The following is a 16320-nucleotide window of genomic DNA, read 5'->3' as shown; positions in this document are numbered from 1 at the left end:
GATTTGAGACCCTTGGAGTCCGTGATCTTTCTGGGTGAAAGCAACTGGCCAATAAACCCGCACATGCTGTCTGAAGGCATCAATGTTGCCGGATTCGAGACCCTTGGAGTACGTGATCCTTCTGGGCGAAGACAACTGGTCAATAAACCCACACATGCTATCCGCAGGCATCAATATTGCCCGATTCGAGACCCTTGGAGTACGTGATCCTTCTAGGCGAAGAAAATTGGTCAATAAACCCGCACACGCTATCTGAAGGCATCAATGTTGCCGGATTCGAGACCCTTGGAGTACGTGATCCTTCTGGGGAAGACAACTGGTCGATAAACCCGCACATGCTATCTGAAGGCATCAATGTTGCCGGACTCGAGACGCTTGGAGTACGTGATCCTTCTGGGTGAAGACAACTGGTCAATAAACCCGCACATGCTATCTGAAGGCATCAATATTGCCCGATTCGAGACCCTTGGAGTACGTGATCCTTCTAGGCGAAGAAAATTGGGCAATAAACCTGCACACGCTATCTGAAGGCATCAATGTTGCCGGACTCGAGACCCTTGGAGTACGTGATCCTTCTGGGTGAAGAAAACAGGTCAATAAACACGCACATGCTGTCTGAAGGCATCAAGTTGCCGGATTCAAGACCCTTAGAGTCCGTGATCTTTCTGGGTGAAGGCAACTGGTCAATAAACCCGCACATGCTATCTGAAGGCATCAATGTTGCGGGATTCGAGACTTTTGGAGTACGTGATCCTTCTGGGCGAAGACAACTGGTCAATAAACCCGCACATGCTATCTGAAGGCATCAGCGTTGACGGATTCGATACTCTTGGGTACGTGATCCTTCTGGGCGAAGACAACTGGTCAATAAACCCGGACATGCTGTCTGAAGGCATCAATGTTGCCGGATTCGAGACCCTTGGAGTCCGTGATCTTTCTGGGTGAAAGCAACTGGCCAATAAACCCGCACATGCTGTCTGAAGGCATCAATGTTGCCGGATTCGAGACCCTTAGAGTACGTGATCCTTCTGGGCGAAGACAACTGGTCAATGAACCTGCACACGCTATCTGAAGGCATCAATGTTGCCGGATTCGAGACCATTGGAGTACGTGACTCTTCTGGGCGAAGACAACTGGTTAATAAACCCGCACATGCTGTCTGAAGGCATCAATGTTGCCAGATTCGAGACCCTTGGAGTACGTGATCCTTCTGGGCGAAGACAACTGGTAAATAAACCCGCACATGCTGTCTGAAGGCATCAATGTTGCCGGAATCGAGACCCTTGGACTACGTGATCCTTCTGGGCGAAGACAACTGGTCAATAAACCCGCACATGCTGTCTGAAGGCTTCAATATTGCCCGATTCAAGACCCTTGGAGTACGTGATCCTTCTAGGCGAAGGAAATTGGTCGATAAACCTCCATACGCTATCTGAAGGCATCAATGTTGCCGGATTCGAGACCCTTGGAGTACATGATCCTTCTGGGCGAAGACAACTGGTCAATAAACCCGCACATCCTATCTGAAGGCATCAATATTGCCCGATTCAAGACCCTTGGAGTACGTGATCCTTCTAGGCGAAGAAAATTGGTCGATAAACCCGCACACGCTATCTGAAGGCATCAATGTTGCGGGATTCGTGACTTTTGGAGTACGTGATCCTTCTGGGCGAAGACAACTGGTCAATAAACCCGCACATGCTATCTGAAGGCATCAACGTTGACGGATTCGAGACTCTTGGGTACGTGATCCTTCTGGGCGAACACAACTGGTCAATAAACCCGGACATGGTGTCTGAAGGCATCAATGTTGCCGGATTTGAGACCCTTGGAGTCCGTGATCTTTCTGGGTGAAAGCAACTGGCCAATAAACCCGCACATGCTGTCTGAAGGCATCAATGTTGCCGGATTCGAGACCCTTGGAGTACGTGATCCTTCTGGGCGAAGACAACTGGTCAATAAACCCACACATGCTATCCGCAGGCATCAATATTGCCCGATTCGAGACCCTTGGAGTACGTGATCCTTCTAGGCGAAGAAAATTGGTCAATAAACCCGCACACGCTATCTGAAGGCATCAATGTTGCCGGATTCGAGACCCTTGGAGTACGTGATCCTTCTGGGGAAGACAACTGGTCGATAAACCCGCACATGCTATCTGAAGGCATCAATGTTGCCGGACTCGAGACGCTTGGAGTACGTGATCCTTCTGGGTGAAGACAACTGGTCAATAAACCCGCACATGCTATCTGAAGGCATCAATATTGCCCGATTCGAGACCCTTGGAGTACGTGATCCTTCTAGGCGAAGAAAATTGGGCAATAAACCTGCACACGCTATCTGAAGGCATCAATGTTGCCGGACTCGAGACCCTTGGAGTACGTGATCCTTCTGGGTGAAGAAAACAGGTCAATAAACACGCACATGCTGTCTGAAGGCATCAAGTTGCCGGATTCAAGACCCTTAGAGTCCGTGATCTTTCTGGGTGAAGGCAACTGGTCAATAAACCCGCACATGCTATCTGAAGGCATCAATGTTGCGGGATTCGAGACTTTTGGAGTACGTGATCCTTCTGGGCGAAGACAACTGGTCAATAAACCCGCACATGCTATCTGAAGGCATCAGCGTTGACGGATTCGATACTCTTGGGTACGTGATCCTTCTGGGCGAAGACAACTGGTCAATAAACCCGGACATGCTGTCTGAAGGCATCAATGTTGCCGGATTCGAGACCCTTGGAGTCCGTGATCTTTCTGGGTGAAAGCAACTGGCCAATAAACCCGCACATGCTGTCTGAAGGCATCAATGTTGCCGGATTCGAGACCCTTAGAGTACGTGATCCTTCTGGGCGAAGACAACTGGTCAATGAACCTGCACACGCTATCTGAAGGCATCAATGTTGCCGGATTCGAGACCATTGGAGTACGTGACTCTTCTGGGCGAAGACAACTGGTTAATAAACCCGCACATGCTGTCTGAAGGCATCAATGTTGCCAGATTCGAGACCCTTGGAGTACGTGATCCTTCTGGGCGAAGACAACTGGTAAATAAACCCGCACATGCTGTCTGAAGGCATCAATGTTGCCGGAATCGAGACCCTTGGACTACGTGATCCTTCTGGGCGAAGACAACTGGTCAATAAACCCGCACATGCTGTCTGAAGGCTTCAATATTGCCCGATTCAAGACCCTTGGAGTACGTGATCCTTCTAGGCGAAGGAAATTGGTCGATAAACCTCCATACGCTATCTGAAGGCATCAATGTTGCCGGATTCGAGACCCTTGGAGTACATGATCCTTCTGGGCGAAGACAACTGGTCAATAAACCCGCACATCCTATCTGAAGGCATCAATATTGCCCGATTCAAGACCCTTGGAGTACGTGATCCTTCTAGGCGAAGAAAATTGGTCGATAAACCCGCACACGCTATCTGAAGGCATCAATGTTGCCGGATTCGAGACTTTTGGAGTACGTGATCCTTCTGGGCGAAGACAACTGGTCAATAAACCCGCACATGCTATCTGAAGGCATCAATGTTGCCGGATTCGAGACCCTTGGAGTACGTGATCTTCCTGGGCGAAGACAACTGGTCGATAAACCCGCACATGCTATCTGAAGGCATCAATGTTGCCGGATTCGAGACCCTTGGAGTACGTGATCCTTCTGGGTGAAGACAACTGGTCAATAAACCCGCACATGCTGTCTGAAGGCATCAATCTTGCCGGATTCGAGACCCTTGAAGCACGTGATCCTTCTGGGCGAAGACAACTGGTCAATAAAACCGCACATGCTATCTGAAGGCATCAATATTGCCCGATTCGAGACCCTTGCAGTACGTGATCCTTCTAGGCGAAGAAAATTGGGCAATAAACCCGCACACGCTATCTGAAGGCATCATTGGTGCCGGATTCGAGACCCTTGGAGTACGTGATCCTTCTGGGAGAAGACAACTGGTCAATAAACCCGCACATGCTGTCTGAAGGCATCAAGTTGCCGGATTCAAGACCCTTAGAGTCCGTGATCTTTCTGGGTGAAGGCAACTGGTCAATAAACCCGCACATGCTATCTGAAGGTATCAATGTTGCGGGATTCGTGACTTTTGGAGTACGTGATCCTTCTGGGCGAAGACAACTGGTCAATAAACCCGCACATGCTATCTGAAGGCATCAACGTTGACGGATTCGAGACTCTTGGGTACGTGATCCTTCTGGGCGAACACAACTGGTCAATAAACCCGGACATGGTGTCTGAAGGCATCAATGTTGCTGGATTCGAGACCCTTGGAGTCCGTGATCTTTCTGGGTGAAAGCAACTGGCCAATAAACCCGCACATGCTGTCTGAAGGCATCAATGTTGCCGGATTCGAGACCCTTGGAGTACGTGATCCTTCTGGGCGAAGACAACTAGTCAATAAACCTGCACACGCTATCTGAAGGCATCAATGTTGCCGGATTCGAGACCCTTGGAGTACGTGATTCTTCTGGGCGAAGAAAACTGGTTAATAAACCCGCACACGCTGTCTGAAGGCATCAATGTTGCCGGATTCGAGACCCTTGGAGTACGTGATCCTTCTGGGCGAAGACAACTGGTAAATAAACCCGCACATGCTGTCTGAAGGCATCAATGTTGCCGGAATCGAGACCCTTGGAGTACGTGATCCTTCTGGGCGAAGGAAATTGGTCGATAAACCTCCATACGCTATCTGAAGGCATCAATGTTGCCGGATTCGAGACCCTTGGAGTACATGATCCTTCTGGGCGAAGACAACTGGTCAATAAACCCGCACATCCTATCTGAAGGCATCAATATTGCCCGATTCAAGACCCTTGGAGTACGTGATCCTTCTAGGCGAAGAAAATTGGTCGATAAACCCGCACACGCTATCTGAAGGCATCAATGTTGCGGGATTCGTGACTTTTGGAGTACGTGATCCTTCTGGGCGAAGACAACTGGTCAATAAACCCGCACATGCTATCTGAAGGCATCAACGTTGACGGATTCGAGACTCTTGGGTACGTGATCCTTCTGGGCGAACACAACTGGTCAATAAACCCGGACATGGTGTCTGAAGGCATCAATGTTGCCGGATTTGAGACCCTTGGAGTCCGTGATCTTTCTGGGTGAAAGCAACTGGCCAATAAACCCGCACATGCTGTCTGAAGGCATCAATGTTGCCGGATTCGAGACCCTTGGAGTACGTGATCCTTCTGGGCGAAGACAACTGGTCAATAAACCCACACATGCTATCCGCAGGCATCAATATTGCCTGATTCGAGACCCTTGGAGTACGTGATCCTTCTAGGCGAAGAAAATTGGTCAATAAACCCGCACACGCTATCTGAAGGCATCAATGTTGCCGGATTCGAGACCCTTGGAGTACGTGATCCTTCTGGGGAAGACAACTGGTCGATAAACCCGCACATGCTATCTGAAGGCATCAATGTTGCCGGACTCGAGACGCTTGGAGTACGTGATCCTTCTGGGTGAAGACAACTGGTCAATAAACCCGCACATGCTATCTGAAGGCATCAATATTGCCCGATTCGAGACCCTTGGAGTACGTGATCCTTCTAGGCGAAGAAAATTGGGCAATAAACCTGCACACGCTATCTGAAGGCATCAATCTTGCCGGACTCGAGACCCTTGGAGTACGTGATCCTTCTGGGTGAAGAAAACAGGTCAATAAACACGCACATGCTGTCTGAAGGCATCAAGTTGCCGGATTCAAGACCCTTAGAGTCCGTGATCTTTCTGGGTGAAGGCAACTGGTCAATAAACCCGCACATACTATCTGAAGGCATCAATGTTGCGGGATTCGAGACTTTTGGAGTACGTGATCCTTCTGGGCGAAGACAACTGGTCAATAAACCCGCACATGCTATCTGAAGGCATCAGCGTTGACGGATTCGATACTCTTGGGTACGTGATCCTTCTGGGCGAAGACAACTGGTCAATAAACCCGGACATGCTGTCTGAAGGCATCAATGTTGCCGGATTCGAGACCCTTGGAGTCCGTGATCTTTCTGGGTGAAAGCAACTGGCCAATAAACCCGCACATGCTGTCTGAAGGCATCAATGTTGCCGGATTCGAGACCCTTAGAGTACGTGATCCTTCTGGGCGAAGACAACTGGTCAATGAACCTGCACACGCTATCTGAAGGCATCAATGTTGCCGGATTCGAGACCATTGGAGTACGTGACTCTTCTGGGCGAAGACAACTGGTTAATAAACCCGCACATGCTGTCTGAAGGCATCAATGTTGCCAGATTCGAGACCCTTGGAGTACGTGATCCTTCTGGGCGAAGACAACTGGTAAATAAACCCGCACATGCTGTCTGAAGGCATCAATGTTGCCGGAATCGAGACCCTTGGACTACGTGATCCTTCTGGGCGAAGACAACTGGTCAATAAACCCGCACATGCTGTCTGAAGGCTTCAATATTGCCCGATTCAAGACCCTTGGAGTACGTGATCCTTCTAGGCGAAGGAAATTGGTCGATAAACCTCCATACGCTATCTGAAGGCATCAATGTTGCCGGATTCGAGACCCTTGGAGTACATGATCCTTCTGGGCGAAGACAACTGGTCAATAAACCCGCACATCCTATCTGAAGGCATCAATATTGCCCGATTCAAGACCCTTGGAGTACGTGATCCTTCTAGGCGAAGAAAATTGGTCGATAAACCCGCACACGCTATCTGAAGGCATCAATGTTGCCGGATTCGAGACTTTTGGAGTACGTGATCCTTCTGGGCGAAGACAACTGGTCAATAAACCCGCACATGCTATCTGAAGGCATCAATGTTGCCGGATTCGAGACCCTTGGAGTACGTGATCTTCCTGGGCGAAGACAACTGGTCGATAAACCCGCACATGCTATCTGAAGGCATCAATGTTGCCGGATTCGAGACCCTTGGAGTACGTGATCCTTCTGGGTGAAGACAACTGGTCAATAAACCCGCACATGCTGTCTGAAGGCATCAATCTTGCCGGATTCGAGACCCTTGAAGCACGTGATCCTTCTGGGCGAAGACAACTGGTCAATAAAACCGCACATGCTATCTGAAGGCATCAATATTGCCCGATTCGAGACCCTTGCAGTACGTGATCCTTCTAGGCGAAGAAAATTGGGCAATAAACCCGCACACGCTATCTGAAGGCATCATTGGTGCCGGATTCGAGACCCTTGGAGTACGTGATCCTTCTGAGAGAAGACAACTGGTCAATAAACCCGCACATGCTGTCTGAAGGCATCAAGTTGCCGGATTCAAGACCCTTAGAGTCCGTGATCTTTCTGGGTGAAGGCAACTGGTCAATAAACCCGCACATGCTATCTGAAGGTATCAATGTTGCGGGATTCGTGACTTTTGGAGTACGTGATCCTTCTGGGCGAAGACAACTGGTCAATAAACCCGCACATGCTATCTGAAGGCATCAACGTTGACGGATTCGAGACTCTTGGGTACGTGATCCTTCTGGGCGAACACAACTGGTCAATAAACCCGGACATGGTGTCTGAAGGCATCAATGTTGCTGGATTCGAGACCCTTGGAGTCCGTGATCTTTCTGGGTGAAAGCAACTGGCCAATAAACCCGCACATGCTGTCTGAAGGCATCAATGTTGCCGGATTCGAGACCCTTGGAGTACGTGATCCTTCTGGGCGAAGACAACTAGTCAATAAACCTGCACACGCTATCTGAAGGCATCAATGTTGCCGGATTCGAGACCCTTGGAGTACGTGATTCTTCTGGGCGAAGAAAACTGGTTAATAAACCCGCACACGCTGTCTGAAGGCATCAATGTTGCCGGATTCGAGACCCTTGGAGTACGTGATCCTTCTGGGCGAAGACAACTGGTAAATAAACCCGCACATGCTGTCTGAAGGCATCAATGTTGCCGGAATCGAGACCCTTGGAGTACGTGATCCTTCTGGGCGAAGACAACTGGTCAATAAACCCGCACAAGCTGACTGAAGGCATCAATGTTGCCGGATTCGAGACCATTCGAGAACGTGATCCTTCTGGGCGAAGACAACTGGTGAATAAGCCTGCACACGCTTTCTGAAGGCATCAATGTTGCCGGATTCGAGACCATTGGAGTACGTGATTCTTCTGGGCGAAGACAACTGGTCAATAAACCAGCACATGCTATCTGAAGGCATCAATATTGCCCGATTCGAGACCCTTGGAGTACGTGATCCTTCTAGGCGAAGAAAATTGGTCAATAAACCCGCACGCGCTATCTGAAGGCATCAATGTTGCCGGATTCGAGACCCTTGGAGTACGTGATCCTTCTGGGCGAAGACAACTGGTCAATAAAGCCGGACATGCTGTCTGAAGGCATCAATGTTGCCGGATTCGAGACCCTTGGAGTACGTGATCTTTCTGGGCGAAGACAACTGGTCAATAAACCCGCACATGCTGTCTGAAGGCATCAATGTTGCCGGATTCGAGAGCCTTGGAGTACGTGATCCTTCTGGGCGAAGACAACTGGTCAATAAACCTGTACACGCTATCTGAAGGCATAAATGTTGCCGGATTCGAGACCCTTGGAGTACGTGATCCTTCTGGGCGAAGACAACTGGTCAATAAACCCACACATGCTATCCGCAGGCATCAATATTGCCCGATTCGAGACCCTTGGAGTACGTGATCCTTCTAGGCGAAGAAAATTGGTCAATAAACCTGCACACGCTATCTGAAGGCATCAATGTTGCCGGATTCAAGACCCTTGGAGTACGTGATCCTTCTGGGGAAGACAACTGGTCGATAAACCCGCACATGCTATCTGAAGCCATCAATGTTGCCGGACTCGAGACGCTTGGAGTACGTGATCCTTCTGGGTGAAGACAACTGGTCAATAAACCCGCACATGCTATCTGAAGGCATCAATATTGCCCGATTCGAGACCCTTGGAGTACGTGATCCTTCTAGGCGAAGAAAATTGGGCAATAAACCCGCACACGCTATCTGAAGGCATCAATGTTGCCGGACTCGAGACCCTTGGAGTACGTGATCCTTCTGGGCGAAGACAACTGGTCAATAAACCCGGACATGCTGTCTGAAGGCATCAATGTTGCCGGATTCGAGACCCTTGGAGTCCGTGATCTTTCTGGGTGAAAGCAACTGGCCAATAAACCCGCACATGCTGTCTGAAGGCATCAATGTTGCCGGATTCGAGACCCTTAGAGTACGTGATCCTTCTGGGCGAAGACAACTGGTCAATGAACCTGCACACGCTATCTCAAGGCATCAATGTTGCCGGATTCGAGACCATTGGAGTACGTGACTCTTCTGGGTGAAGACAACTGGTTAATAAACCCGCACATGCTGTCTGAAGGCATCAATGTTGCCAGATTCGAGACCCTTGGAGTACGTGATCCTTCTGGGCGAAGACAACTGGTAAATAAACCCGCACATGCTGTCTGAAGGCATCAATGTTGCCGGGATCGAGACCCTTGGACTACGTGATCCTTCTGGGCGAAGACAACTGGTCAATAAACCTGCACATGCTGTCTGAAGGCTTCAATACTGCCCGATTCAAGAACCTTGGAGTACGTGATCCTTCTAGGCGAAGGAAATTGGTCGATAAACCCCCATACGCTATCTGAAGGCGTCAATGTTGCCGGATTCGAGACCCTTGGAGTACATGATCCTTCTGGGCGAAGACAACTGGTCAATAAACCCGCACATGCTATCTGAAGGCATCAATATAGCCCGATTCAAGACCCTTGGAGTACGTGATCCTTCTAGGCGAAGAAAATTGGTCGATAAACCCGCACACGCTATCTGAAGGCATCAATGTTGCCGGATTCGAGACTTTTGGAGTACGTGATCCTTCTGGGCGAAGACAACTGGTCAATAAACCCGCACATGCTATCTGAAGGCATCAATGTTGCCAGATTCGAGACCCTTGGAGTACGTGATCTTCCTGGGCGAAGACAACTGGTCGATAAACCCGCACATGCTATCTGCAGGCATCAATGTTGCCGGATTCGAGACCCTTGGAGTACGTGATCCTTCTGGGTGAAGACAACTGGTCAATAAACCCGCACATGCTGTCTGAAGGCATCAATCTTGCCGGATTCGAGACCCTTGAAGCACGTGATCCTTCTGGGCGAAGACAACTGGTCAATAAAACCGCACATGCTATCTGAAGGCATCAATATTGCCCGATTCGAGACCCTTGCAGTACGTGATCCTTCTAGGCGAAGAAAATTGGGCAATAAACCCGCACACGCTATCTGAAGGCATCATTGGTGCCGGATTCGAGACCCTTGGAGTACGTGATCCTTCTGGGAGAAGACAACTGGTCAATAAACCCGCACATGCTGTCTGAAGGCATCAAGTTGCCGGATTCAAGACCCTTAGAGTCCGTGATCTTTCTGGGTGAAGGCAACTGGTCAATAAACCCGCACATGCTATCTGAAGGCATCAATGTTGCGGGATTCGTGACTTTTGGAGTACGTGATCCTTCTGGGCGAAGACAACTGGTCAATAAACCCGCACATGCTATCTGAAGGCATCAACGTTGACGGATTCGAGACTCTTGGGTACGTGATCCTTCTGGGCGAACACAACTGGTCAATAAACCCGGACATGGTGTCTGAAGGCATCAATGTTGCCGGATTTGAGACCCTTGGAGTCCGTGATCTTTCTGGGTGAAAGCAACTGGCCAATAAACCCGCACATGCTGTCTGAAGGCATCAATGTTGCCGGATTCGAGACCCTTGGAGTATGTGATCCTTCTGGGCGAAGACAACTAGTCAATAAACCTGCACACGCTATCTGAAGGCATCAATGTTGCCGGATTCGAGACCCTTGGAGTACGTGATTCTTCTGGGCGAAGAAAACTGGTTAATAAACCCGCACACGCTGTCTGAAGGCATCAATGTTGCCGGATTCGAGACCCTTGGAGTACGTGATCTTTCTGGGCGAAGACAACTGGTCAATAAACCCGCACATGCTGTTTGAAGGCATCAATGTTGCCGGATTCGAGAGCCTTGGAGTACGTGATCCTTCTGGGCGAAGACAACTGGTCAATAAATATGTACACGCTATCTGAAGGCATAAATGTTGCCGGATTCGAGACCCTTGGAGTACGTGATCCTTCTGGGCGAAGAGAACTGGTCAATAAACCCGCACATGCTGACTGAAGGCATCAATGTTGCCGGATTTGAGACCCTTCGAGAACGTGATCCTTCTGGGCGAAGACAACTGGTGAATAAACCTGCACACGCTTTCTGAAGGCATCAATGTTGCCGGATTCGAGACCATTGGAGTACGTGATTCTTCTGGGCGAAGACCACTGGTTAATAAACCCGCAAATGCTGTCTGAAGGCATCAATGTTGCCGGATTCGAGACCCTTGGAGTACGTGATCCTTCTGGGCGAAGACAACTGGTCAATAAACCTGCACACGCTATCTGAAGGCATCAATGTTGCCGGATTCGAGACCCTTGGAGTACGTGATTCTTCTGGGCGAAGACAACTGGTTAATAAACCCGCACATGTTGTCTGAAGGCATCAATGTTGCGGGATTCGAGACTTTTGGAGTACGTGATCCTTCTGGGCGAAGACAACTGGTCAATAAACCAGCACATGCTATCTGAAGGCATCAACGTTGACGGATTCGAGACTCTTGGGTACGTGATCCTTCTGGGCGAAGACAACTGGTCAATAAACCTGCACATGCTATCTGAAGGCATCAATATTGCCCGATTCGAGACCCTTGGAGTACGTGATCCTTCTAGGCGAAGAAAATTGGTCAATAAACCCGCACGCGCTATCTGAAGGCATCAATGTTGCTGGATTCGAGACCCTTGGAGTACGTGATCCTTCTGGGCGAAGACAACTGGTCAATAAAGCCGCACATGCTGTCTGAAGGCATCAATGTTACCGGATTCGAGACCCTTGGAGTACGTGATCTTTCTGGGCGAAGACAACTGGTCAATAAACCCGCACATGCTGTCTGAAGGCATCAATGTTGCCGGATTCGAGAGCCTTGGAGTACGTGATCCTTCTGGGCGAAGACAACTGGTCAATAAATATGTACACGCTATCTGAAGGCATAAATGTTGCCGGATTCGAGACCCTTGGAGTACGTGATCCTTCTGGGCGAAGAGAACTGGTCAATAAACCCACACATGCTATCCGCAGGCATCAATATTGCCCGATTCGAGACCCTTGGAGTACGTGATCCTTCTAGGCGAAGAAAATTGGTCAATAAACCCGCACACGCTATCTGAAGGCATCAATGTTGCCGGATTCAAGACCCTTGGAGTACGTGATCCTTCTGGGGAAGACAACTGGTCGATAAACCCGCACATGCTATCTGAAGGCATCAATGTTGCCGGACTCGAGACGCTTGGAGTACGTGATCCTTCTGGGTGAAGACAACTGGTCAATAAACCCGCACATGCTATCTGAAGGCATCAATATTGCCCGATTCGAGACCCTTGGAGTACGTCATCCTTCTAGGCGAAGAAAATTGGGCAATAAACCCGCACACGCTATCTGAAGGCATCAATGTTGCCGGACTCGAGACCCTTGGAGTACGTGATCCTTCTGGGTGAAGAAAACAGGTCAATAAACACGCACATGCTGTCTGAAGGCATCAAGTTGCCGGATTCAAGACCCTTAGAGTCCGTGATCTTTCTGGGTGAAGGCAACTGGTCAATAAACCCGCACATGCTATCTGAAGGCATCAATGTTGCGGGATTCGAGACTTTTGGAGTACGTGATCCTTCTGGGCGAAGACAACTGGTCAATAAACCCGCACATGCTATCTGAAGGCATCAGCGTTGACGGATTCGATACTCTTGGGTACGTGATCCTTCTGGGCGAAGACAACTGGTCAATAAACCCGGACATGCTGTCTGAAGGCATCAATGTTGCCGGATTCGAGACCCTTGGAGTCCGTGATCTTTCTGGGTGAAAGCAACTGGCCAATAAACCCGCACATGCTGTCTGAAGGTATCAATGTTGCCGGATTCGAGACCCTTAGAGTACGTGATCCTTCTGGGCGAAGACAACTGGTCAATGAACCTGCACACGCTATCTGAAGGCATCAATGTTGCCGGATTCGATACCATTGGAGTACGTGACTCTTCTGGGCGAAGACAACTGGTTAATAAACCCGCACATGCTGTCTGAAGGCATCATTGTTGCCAGATTTGAGACCCTTGGAGTACGTGATCCTTCTGGGCGAAGACAACTGGTAAATAAACCCGCACATGCTGTCTGAAGGCATCAATGTTGCCGGAATCGAGACCCTTGGACTACGTGATCCTTCTGGGCGAAGACAACTGGTCAATAAACCCGCACATGCTGTCTGAAGGCATCAATATTGCCCGATTCAAGACCCTTGGAGTACGTGATCCTTCTAGGCGAAGAAAATTGGTCGATAAACCCCATACGCTATCTGAAGGCATCAATGTTGCCGGATTCGAGACCCTTGGAGTACATGATCCTTCTGGGCGAAGACAACTGGTCAATAAACCCGCACATGCTATCTGAAGGCATCAATATTGCCCGATTCAAGACCCTTGGAGTACGTGATCCTTCTAGGCGAAGAAAATTGGTCGATAAACCCGCACACGCTATCTGAAGGCATCAATCTTGCCGGACTCGAGACCCTTGAAGCACGTGATCCTTCTGGGCGAAGACAACTGGTCAATAAACCCACACATGCTATCTGAAGGCATCAATATTGCCCGATTCAAGACCCTTGGAGTACGTGATCCTTCTAGGCGAAGAAAATTGGTCGATAAACCCGCACACGCTATCTGAAGGCATCAATCTTGCCGGATTCGAGACCCTTGAAGCACGTGATTCTTCTGGGCGAAGACAACTGGTCAATAAAACCGCACACGCTATCTGAAGGCATCATTGGTGCCGGATTCGAGACCCTTGGAGTACGTGATCCTTCTGGGTGAAGAAAACAGGTCAATAAACACGCACATGCTGTCTGAAGGCATCAAGTTGCCGGATTCAAGACCCTTAGAGTCCGTGATCTTTCTGGGTGAAGGCAACTGGTCAATAAACCCGCACATGCTATCTGAAGGCATCAATGTTGCGGGATTCGAGACTTTTGGAGTACGTGATCCTTCTGGGCGAAGACAACTGGTCAATAAACCCGCACATGCTATCTGAAGGCATCAGCGTTGACGGATTCGATACTCTTGGGTACGTGATCCTTCTGGGCGAAGACAACTGGTCAATAAACCCGGACATGCTGTCTGAAGGCATCAATGTTGCCGGATTCGAGACCCTTCGAGAACGTGATCCTTCTGGGCGAAGACAACTGGTGAATAAACCTGCACACGCTTTCTGAAGGCATCAATGTTGCCGGATTCGAGACCATTGGAGTACGTGATTCTTCTGGGCGAAGACCACTGGTTAATAAACCCGCAAATGCTGTCTGAAGGCATCAATGTTGCCGGATTCGAGACCCTTGGAGTACGTGATCCTTCTGGGCGAAGACAACTGGTCAATAAACCTGCACACGCTATCTGAAGGCATCAATGTTGCCGGATTCGAGACCCTTGGAGTACGTGATTCTTCTGGGCGAAGACAACTGGTTAATAAACCCGCACATGTTGTCTGAAGGCATCAATGTTGCGGGATTTGAGACTTTTGGAGTACGTGATCCTTCTGGGCGAAGACAACTGGTCAATAAACCAGCACATGCTATCTGAAGGCATCAACATTGACGGATTCGAGACTCTTGGGTACGTGATCCTTCTGGGCGAAGACAACTGGTCAATAAACCTGCACATGCTATCTGAAGGCATCAATATTGCCCGATTCGAGACCCTTGGAGTACGTGATCCTTCTAGGCGAAGAAAATTGGTCAATAAACCCGCACGCGCTATCTGAAGGCATCAATGTTGCCGGATTTGAGACCCTTGGAGTACGTGATCCTTGTGGGCGAAGACAACTGGTCAATAAAGCCGCACATGCTGTATGAAGGCATCAATGTTGCCGGATTCGAGACCCTTGGAGTACGTGATCTTTCTGGGCGAAGACAACTGGTCAATAAACCCGCACATGCTGTCTGAAGGCATCAATGTTGCCGGATTCGAGAGCCTTGGAGTACGTGATCCTTCTGGGCGAAGACAACTGGTCAATAAATATGTACACGCTATCTGAAGGCATAAATGTTGCCGGATTCGAGACCCTTGGAGTACGTGATCCTTCTGGGCGAAGACAACTGGTCAATAAACCCACACATGCTATCCGCAGGCATCAATATTGCCCGATTCGAGACCCTTGGAGTACGTGATCCTTCTAGGCGAAGAAAATTGGTCAATAAACCCGCACACGCTATCTGAAGGCATCAATGTTGCCGGATTCAAGACCCTTGGAGTACGTGATCCTTCTGGGGAAGACAACTGGTCGATAAACCCGCACATGCTGTCTGAAGGCATCAATGTTGCCGGACTCGAGACGCTTGGAGTACGTGATCCTTCTGGGTGAAGACAACTGGTCAATAAACCCGCACATGCTATCTCAATGCATCAATATTGCCCGATTCGAGACCCTTGGAGTACGTGATCCTTCTAGGCGAAGAAAATTGGGCAATAAACCCGCACACGCTATCTGAAGGCATCAATGTTGCCGGACTCGAGACGCTTGGAGTACGTGATCCTTCTGGGTGAAGAAAACAGGTCAATAAACACGCACATGCTGTCTGAAGGCATCAATGTTGCCAGATTCGAGACCCTTGGAGTACGTGATCTTCCTGGGCGAAGACAACTGGTCGATAAACCCGCACATGCTATCTGCAGGCATCAATGTTGCCGGATTCGAGACCCTTGGAGTACGTGATCATTCTGGGTGAAGACAACTGGTCAATAAACCCGCACATGCTGTCTGAAGGCATCAATCTTGCCGGATTCGAGACCCTTGAAGCACGTGATCCTTCTGGGCGAAGACAACTGGTCAATAAAACCGCACATGCTATCTGAAGGCATCAATATTGCCCGATTCGAGACCCTTGCAGTACGTGATCCTTCTAGGCGAAGAAAATTGGGCAATAAACCCGCACACGCTATCTGAAGGCATCATTGGTGCCGGATTCGAGACCCTTGGAGTACGTGATCCTTCTGGGAGAAGACAACTGGTCAATAAACCCGCACATGCTGTCTGAAGGCATCAAGTTGCCGGATTCAAGACCCTTAGAGTCCGTGATCTTTCTGGGTGAAGGCAACTGGTCAATAAACCCGCACATGCTATCTGAAGGCATCAATGTTGCGGGATTCGTGACTTTTGGAGTACGTGATCCTTCTGGGCGAAGACAACTGGTCAATAAACCC

The sequence above is a fragment of the Dermacentor andersoni genome, unplaced genomic scaffold, assembly GCF_023375885.2.
Source record: "Dermacentor andersoni unplaced genomic scaffold, qqDerAnde1_hic_scaffold ctg00000039.1, whole genome shotgun sequence".
Lineage (NCBI taxonomy): Eukaryota > Metazoa > Arthropoda > Arachnida > Ixodida > Ixodidae > Dermacentor > Dermacentor andersoni.
The sequence above is the reverse complement of the archived record's forward strand: the minus strand, read 5'-3'. Positions refer to the sequence as shown.